Source organism: Delphinapterus leucas, chromosome 4 (genome assembly GCF_059928025.1).
Source record: "Delphinapterus leucas isolate spDelLeu-1000000601 "Yukka" chromosome 4, BTC_Dleu_Yukka2, whole genome shotgun sequence".
In the NCBI taxonomy this organism is placed as follows: domain Eukaryota; kingdom Metazoa; phylum Chordata; class Mammalia; order Artiodactyla; family Monodontidae; genus Delphinapterus; species Delphinapterus leucas.
The window spans coordinates 2,668,586-2,676,461 of NC_143132.1; the positions used below are offsets into that span (position 1 = coordinate 2,668,586).

The 7,876-nt window shown below is 57.7% G+C and overlaps 1 long non-coding RNA gene across 2 annotated transcripts; it reads left to right on the forward strand.

Annotated features, from left to right (window-relative positions):
* The first annotated feature begins 464 nt into the window (after nucleotides 1-464).
* Nucleotides 465-4,406, forward strand: LOC111186441 (uncharacterized). Of its 2 annotated transcripts, XR_002647839.2 has the most exons (3): nucleotides 465-1,480; nucleotides 1,588-2,188; nucleotides 4,273-4,406. It is a non-coding gene; the product is annotated as an uncharacterized LOC111186441 (long non-coding RNA). The 2 variants fall into 2 exon arrangements; XR_016392931.1 differs by having other exon boundaries at nucleotides 465-2,188.
* The last annotated feature ends 3,470 nt before the right edge of the window (nucleotides 4,407-7,876 follow it).

Consider the following 7,876-nt stretch of genomic DNA (forward strand, 5'->3'; position numbering starts at 1 on the left):
TTGTCAAAGCAAACCCGAGCTGGCAGAGGCCTGTCCCAGCCCGGCCCGCAGGCTCTGGATGCCCGGCCGGCCGCCCAGACTGTCGGGCTGCCCAGATCCCGAGGTGGCCCGTGTGGAGCCGTGTCTGAGGGGCACGATGGGCCTCAGGGGTGTGGCTGGTGACCTACACAAGCTGGATTTGTCCCAAATGACCATGCTGCGGCCTGACTCTCCTCCTCCTTCTTTTTAAATTCATAGACAACTTTTTTAGAGCACTTTTCCCTATATGGGAGAAATTGATGGAAAGTACAGACTCCCACCTCCCCGCCCCCATTGTTTACATCTGGCTTTGGTGGCTACACTTGGTACAAGTGATGAGCTGGCATTGATACACTGTCATTAACTAAACTGCATAGTTTACATCAGTGGAAGGCATACATACCTGGCCTGTTACCCTTTATATGACACAGTGTGTGAGAGTCAGAGCCAGGCAAGCGGGTGACAGCATCCAGGGTCCTTCATGGTTTTTCTGCTTTTGCGCTTGAATCTGTACAGGTGGTGGGGCTGGTGTGTGGGATGATTCACTGCTCAGGATACCAGGAGGGTCGAGGCTGGAGAGGCCTCAGTCTCCATCTAGTCAGCTCTAACCCTGCAGGGGAGGGGGTAGCCTTAGCCTGAGGCCTCAGCAGGACCACCTATCAGAACACAGCACGCCCTCACCTGCACAGTGTCCAAGCACGAGCGTGCACGTGTACATTGCCTGAGTGTGTGCTGTGCGTGCGCTGTGTGACCAGGTGTGTCTTGGGTGAGTGAATTGCATGTGTGTTGCATGCATGTTGCATGAGCATCTGTGGTGTGTTGCACGTGTGTGACGGGGGGGGCGACCCCTGGGCACCGGGAGGATGGCATCATGGTGACTGTTGGCCTGAGGAAGGAAGTGGTGACTGTGTCAGAGGAGCATCAGGAAGTAGACACAGTTGCAGAACCGAGGCTGTAGCTCATTCCTTCCTGAATCTCTGGCTTCCAGCCCCCCGGGCAGCGCGATGCAGGGTCCTTCTCGTCCTCGCAGCCACAGCATGTGGTGGTTTGATCCTTTGTCCGCTGCTTCTCCCCACACCAGGGAGCAGAGGCCGTGAGGCTGGGCTGGGCTGAGCTGCCGGCCGGGAGCAAGGCTATGGTGGGCAGCGGCCAGACCAGGGCTTCCTGGGACCCAGCACGTTAAATTTGCTACTTGTGATTCACAGCTGAAGGCAGGACTGCTGCTGCGGTCACGACCACACCTGGAATGACACCAAAGTCGCAGAGGAGCCCCGTGGAGGGAGGGGGCTGCCCCTGTACCCCCGCCTCCCCCTTCCTGGGCTCCGAGGCATCTACCCGGCCTTTCTGGAGACCAGGGGTTGGTTCCTGGCCTGCCTTGGTGGGCTCGAGGCCCCTTGCCACGTCCTGGTGGGTTCCAGGTCCTGTGGCTTCAGCCAGAGCTGTGGAGATGCTGTGGGCACAGGTGTGCCGGGAGCTGCCTGCTTGGTTGGGGAAGCAGGCTCCTGCTGAGGTGGGGAGAGCGGAGACTTGGCTTCTCTCCTCTGATGTCTCTATTTGTCATTCGAATAGATCAAAGGCATCTCTGGAGTCCTGATTTTAAAGGAAGGAGAGGTCAGAACTACAGGCACCTCCCGTCCGGCTCTAGGAAGTCCCAGGCTGCATTCTGGGTCACTGCTGCGTGGCCAAGAGGCTTGGGCCCTCCTCCCTCCCTGCCTCCCTCCCCCTCCCACCATCCTTCCTTCCACCTTCCTCCCTCTCTGCTCCCTTCTTTCTTCATTCAGATCTTCATGAGGGGCCTCCTGGGGCTTGGCTCTGGGCTGGGTTCCCTGGGAGCTCCGTGAATGGCCTACGAGCTAGTCCTTACTCATGAAGACTTTCAAATTGAGTTGAGACCCCGTGTATCGAAGGAACAAATGGACGCTGGGCACGTCTGTGTGCCAGGCTCCTCTTGCCGGAGCTGAGGGTTGCAATGATGGTGGGGATGATGGGGGAGGTGTCGGTGTTGGTGAGATGTTGGTGATGGTGGAGGAGTTGTTGGCGAGGTATCACCAACAGGTGATGGCGGCGGCAGCGCTGACAGAATGTTTGGGGAACTTGCTCGCCTCAGTCAAGTGGACTCAGGATGTCCTGCTGTGGACTCAACTGGACCAGCAAGTCTGGGGTCACCCAGGTAGGCTACTGGGCATCAGTTTGCGTGAGGACCCAGTGGGGGGCAGCCGGAGATGCTGGATGGCCAGCTTGTGCCCAGGGTGGAGACTTCCTGGGGAGGGGGCGTCATGGGCTGCCCGCGGCAGCTTTCCGGGCGAGGGCAGGAGGCTGCTGGGAGGGGGGATTCGGCATTGCTGGTCAAGTGCACAGCTGTCAGTCGCCGGGTTGGCGGCACGGACTGTGTAATGCGCTGTCTCTGCACCCAGCCCTTTAAAAGCCACGAGCCTGGTAGAGGTGTCTTGTGGAGGCCGCCCGATGGGACCGTGGCCTTTACTCCAGGGATGCGGCAGCCCAGGGTCTCCTGGGGCGGGCGGCCGGGGGGGGACTGAGAGCTCACTCTGTCACAGTTGGAGCCTTGGGTGACTTCTGAGTAAGGGATGGCTAGGTCTGCAGGCAGCTGCTCAGGCACAGGGGATTCCTTAGAGGTTCGATTCCAGGGAACAGGGTGAGGGAGGGGCTGAGGGGGCGGGATAGAGGAGAGCCAGGGGGACGATGAGCGGCCAAGTGCCTGCAGCACTGTCCCCGCGGCCACAGCTGGAAGCACGGTCTGCTGCTGCCCACCTGCCCCGTGGTCCCGGCCGCCGCCACGCACAGGGAGCTGCTTCTGGGAGTGGCCGCCTGTGGTTAGGTGGAGGCTCTGGGGGACGTGGTCCTTGCAGGGGCAGCCGCTTCTGCCCTTGTCTTGCCGCCCGCGGAGTGGCCAGGAGGTAGGGAGGGCCCGCGCCTGCAGGGACCAGACCCCGCCCTGGCCCTGCCTGTGAGCAGCCCCTCAGGGAAACGGAGGGCTGAGAAAATCAAGGGCATTCAGCTGCAATGCCCTGCGGACAAAGTCAGTTCGGGAACTCCCTTTGGCAATGTTCCCAGCCCCCAGGAGAGGGCCTGTGTCCTCGCTATGGGGCTGAGCCTCTCAGCTGTCACCCCAGGAGGTGACGCGAGGACAAGAGAAGAGGGGTTTGCGAGGCAAAGGGGCCTCCAGTCAGATATGGGGAAGCGTCTCCTGCAGCCGAGGAGAGGGTCACGCTGAGATCGGCTCTGGGCCTGCCCGGGGGTCCCAGGGGGGTGGGACAGATGGCAGGCTGCTGCTCCTGGGACACACCCCAACCCTGCCAGCCACACCGGAGTTCAGTCAGCAGCCCCCGCTGGGCCAGGGCAGCCCAGCCTGGGGCCCAGGGGCCCAGGGATGCTGGCAGCTCTCAGAAGACCTCCCATTCCACCCTCACCCCCTCCCTTGACCAGTCCCGCCACGGAAGCGGGGGGCCCCCAGTGACCCCAAACCTAACACTAAATGTCACAATAAGAAAAGGACATTATTACATATTTGTTCAGAATGTGAGGCCGGGGACTTCCCTGGCGGTCCAGCGGTTAAGACTCCACGCTTCCAACGCAGGGGGCGCGGGTTGGATCCCTGGTCGGGGAACAAAGATCCCACATGCCGTGCGGCACGGCCAAAAAATAAAAATAAATAAATAACAATAAAAATAATAAAATAATTAAAAAAAAAAAAAAGAAGGTGATGCTGGGAAAAACCCCTGCTCCCCTGGGCAAGATTTTCTAAATAAAATGACACCTGCCCCAGCTGGGACCCCCACTGAGCTGTTCTCAGGGGTGAGGTTGCTGGCTCTGCCCCACTTTCCTTTTTTTTCTTGCCTAAGAACATTTAACATGAGATCTGCCCTCTTAACAGATCTTTAAGGGTACAGTACAGTATTAGGATTTATGAGCACAACGCCCGTGAACAGAGTTCGAGAGCTTATTCACCCTGCGTAACTGAAACTGTATACCCATCCCACAGAAATTCCCCATTTCCCCTGCCTCAGCCCCTAACAACCACCTCCTACTCTCTGCTTCTCTGAGTTTGTTATTTTAGCTTCCACATGGAGGTGGAATCATACGTTATTTGTCCTGTGCTGGCTTTGTTTCACTCAGAATAACGTCCTCCAGATTCCTCCATGTTATCACATACGACAGGATTTCCATCCTCTTAAAGGCTGAATTATACCCCATTGTATGGTATGGACCACATTTTCTTTATCTTCTCATCTGCAGGTGGGCACTTGCGTTGCTTCCCCATCTTGGCTGTTCTGAATAGTGCTGCAGTGAACGGGGGAGTGAAGATATCTCTTCCAGATCCTGATTTCAATTCTTTTGGATAAATACCCGGAAGTTGGACTGCTGGATGATTTGGTAGTTCTAGTTTTAATTTTTTGTAGAACCTCCATTGTGTTTTCCATAATGACTGTGCCATTTTGCATTTTCGCCAGCAGTGCACAAACAAGGGTTCCGGTTTCTCTGCATCCTCACCAACACTTGTCTTTTTGATGATATCCATCCTAACAGGTATGAAGTGATATCTCATTGTGGTTTTACTTTGCATTTCCCTGATTTCAAAATATGTTACAAACCACAGTAATTAAAACAGTACGGTATTGACATAAAAATACAGACATATAGACTAATGGAACAGAATAGAGAATCCAGAAATAAATCCACACATATACAGTTGACTGGTCTTTGGCAAGGGAGCCAAGAACACACAATGGGGAAAGGACAGTCTCTCCGACAAACGGTGTTGGGAAAACTGGATATCCACACGCAAATGAATGAAGTTGAACGCTTATGTTATACCAGACACAAAAATCAAAATGGGTTAAAGGCTTAAATGTAAGACCTGAAACTGTGAAACTCCTAGAAGAAAACATAGGGGAAAAGCTTTATGACATTGGTCTTGGCAATGATTTGACACTAAAAGCACAAGCAACAGGAACACAATTAGTCAAGCAGGATTGCAACAAACTGAACAGCTTCTGCACAGCAAAGGAAACGATCAACAGAGTGAAAAGGCAACCTACAGAATGGGAGAACATATCTGCGGACCTGATCACTGGTTAATATTCAAAATATATAAGGGATTCCTAAACTTAGTAGCAAAAATAACTAATAACTTGCTTGAAAAATGGGCTAAAGACTTGAATGAACATTTCTCCAAAGAAGACACACAAATGGCCAACAGGTACATGAAAAGATGCGTGACAAATGTCACTGATCATCAGACAGCCAGGCGCCGTGGGTAGCAGGGCTGGCGGGGGGCCACGCTGCCCACGTCCAAGTGCTGCTTGGCCACTTCACACATATGTCTCTGGTGGGGAGTCATTGAATGCTCTGTGCCTCGGTTTCCCCATCTGTCAACGTGAGGGATCATGGCCTGGCGTCCGCAGGGGAATGGGTGTAAGTGAGACGGCTGTGTGATATTCCACACAGGGCCAGCTCTCCGTGTGGATGGACCTCTAAGCTCGCTCAACCTCCCAGCACTGGGAGGGGCGCTGTGTTCCACAGATGCTGGGGTGACCTCAGAACGAACGATGAGCACGGCTGTGGTCGGGGCGCCCACCTCCCACGGCCTCATGCACTTGGCATGTCCTGAACTTCTGCTAAGAGACTGGCTGTGCTGTGTCCATCTGTCTGTCCGCTTCTTTCTCAGGCATCCATCTGGCTACACCTTTTCACAGCTGCTTTTCCAACCAGCCCCCGGGGATGGCTTTCCTCTGCCCATTTCATGGATGACAACACATAGGTGTGGTGACTTGCTCAAGGCCACACAGCTAGGCAGAATTTGGGGGGTAAAATCTGAAAGGTGGTGGGGTTCCGGAGCTCCCCTAGGTCACCCGTGATCGTGACAGGCAAGGCCGGGACCCAGGTGGGAGCCACTGCAGAGCCCCCAGGCCCCTGGGTGCAAGGGGTCTCCTAGCCCCACGGACTGGGGGTCACGGGGCCTGCCCCCAGCCCCAAGCAGGGACGCTGAGAAGCAGAGTGACCCCAGACACCCCACCTCCTCCACGTTTGCACCCCTGAGGTGGGGTTCCCCCCAGAGTGTTCAGGATTCCCGTGGTGAGCCCCGGGTTTTCTGAAGTGAAGAGCCCTCTCCACGCCAGCCGAGGTGCTTCATAACCCCAGCGCTTCCTGCTCCGTGTAAAGCCGTGGGCAGTCACGCCCCCTCCCGCGTGGACACGGGGGTCTTGGCCGTTCTGCGACGCTGGACGAGTTACTTAAGGCCTGGGAGTGTGCGGAGGACCCTTCTGCTTGTGGTCAGGGAGCGGACGGGCGGGCTGGCTGCAGTGCGACCAGGTCACCATGGACGTGTCCCCGCAGTGGAGCTCGGCCTTGGCACCCAGATGAGCCCAGACTCACGTGGGGCAGCTCCAGGCTGGGGAAGGGGAGGTGGACGGCAGAGTCAGGGCCACGGGAAGTGTCCTTGGTGCCCACACCCGGACGGTGTCCACCCAAGGCCGTGGCCTGGATGCCTCCTTCCACGGCTGAGAGGCCCTGGCATCGGCAGCCCTGTGCCCGGGAAGGGGGCAGGGCCACCCCAGAAGCAGTGCCAGGAGCTCACGGGGCAGGTCTGGGGAAAGGGACAGCTTTCTGGGAGGTGCAGAGGGGAGTGGAAAAGATGGGGCGGGACGATAGAGGCAGTGATCCAGGGTACAGGCCACGTGCCCCTGGGCTCCGAGCTGATGGAAGGAGAGGCACCAGAGCAAAGACCACTCACGGGGCACAGAATGTCCAGCTGCAACATGCCAGGTGTGTCCAGGACGCTGGGTGCTGTGGGCCTGGGAGTGACGGGGTCCGAGGAACAGGGAGACTTCTGGGCCGGGCCCCCCTCGTGACCGTGACCGCGGTGTGGCCGGCGGGCCGAGGACGCACTGCCCTCGGCCTCAGCAGGTCTCCCAGCTGGCGGCTGGACCTCACGTTCTTGGCCACGACGTGTCACAGCACGTGGCCCTGTGACTGCTCACAGCCCTTACATAGATGGACACGGGGTGGGTGTCTGCAGGGAGCTCGCCCACCCTCCGGGGCTGTCACTTTGGGGGCCTTCCTAGGACAGCATGCAGGGGAGAAGGTGCCGTCAGAGCCCCCTGGGCAGGTGGGGGCACAGGACCCTGCCCTGCTCAATCCTGCAGGGCCTGTTAGCGGTGCTCACAAAGGAAGGTCTCTTTCTGTACTGAAAGCGTGAGGTGTGTGGCGGGAGTGGTAGCCGGAGTGCCTGTAACAAGCGGGGCGCCTCCCTCCCCCTGTCGGGGGGCTTTTTGCACAGCTGGCCCTGCTGTTCCTGCTGCATTTAAGGCTGGAGGGGGGGTGGCGCTGGTGCTCGGTCACTGTCCTGGCCTGGGCTCCCCCTGGTGACCGAGCAGGCACGGCCGTGACAGGGTCCTGGGGTCTCCTCGTCCAGTCCCACCACTGCACACCAGGCCACCCAGCCCATCACCTTGGGCCTGGCCAGTGCCCCCTCCCCTACTGCGCACACTCCTGCCCTGTGTGCCCAGCGGACCCCAGAGCCGCCCTGCAGCCGGGCGCCCGAGGCCAAGGAGGTGGGGACGTGGATGCAGCCTCGGAGAACAGACGTGGGTAATTCAGCTTTTCAAACTTCAGCCATCTTTAAAGTGTTCCTTTTTCTCTTTTGCTTCAGGGTCTTAACGGGAGCCCAGGCATTCCAAGGACTATTTAATATTTAAACAGTGGCCTTCACTTCGAAGGTCAAAGGTCGTTGTGGAGCATGGGGGGTGGTGAGGATGGCCATGGGGCCAGCAGTGAGGCGGAGCCAGGGCCACAGTGGAGGACAACGCCTCCCAGAGACTTGGGAGGGGACACGGGGGGA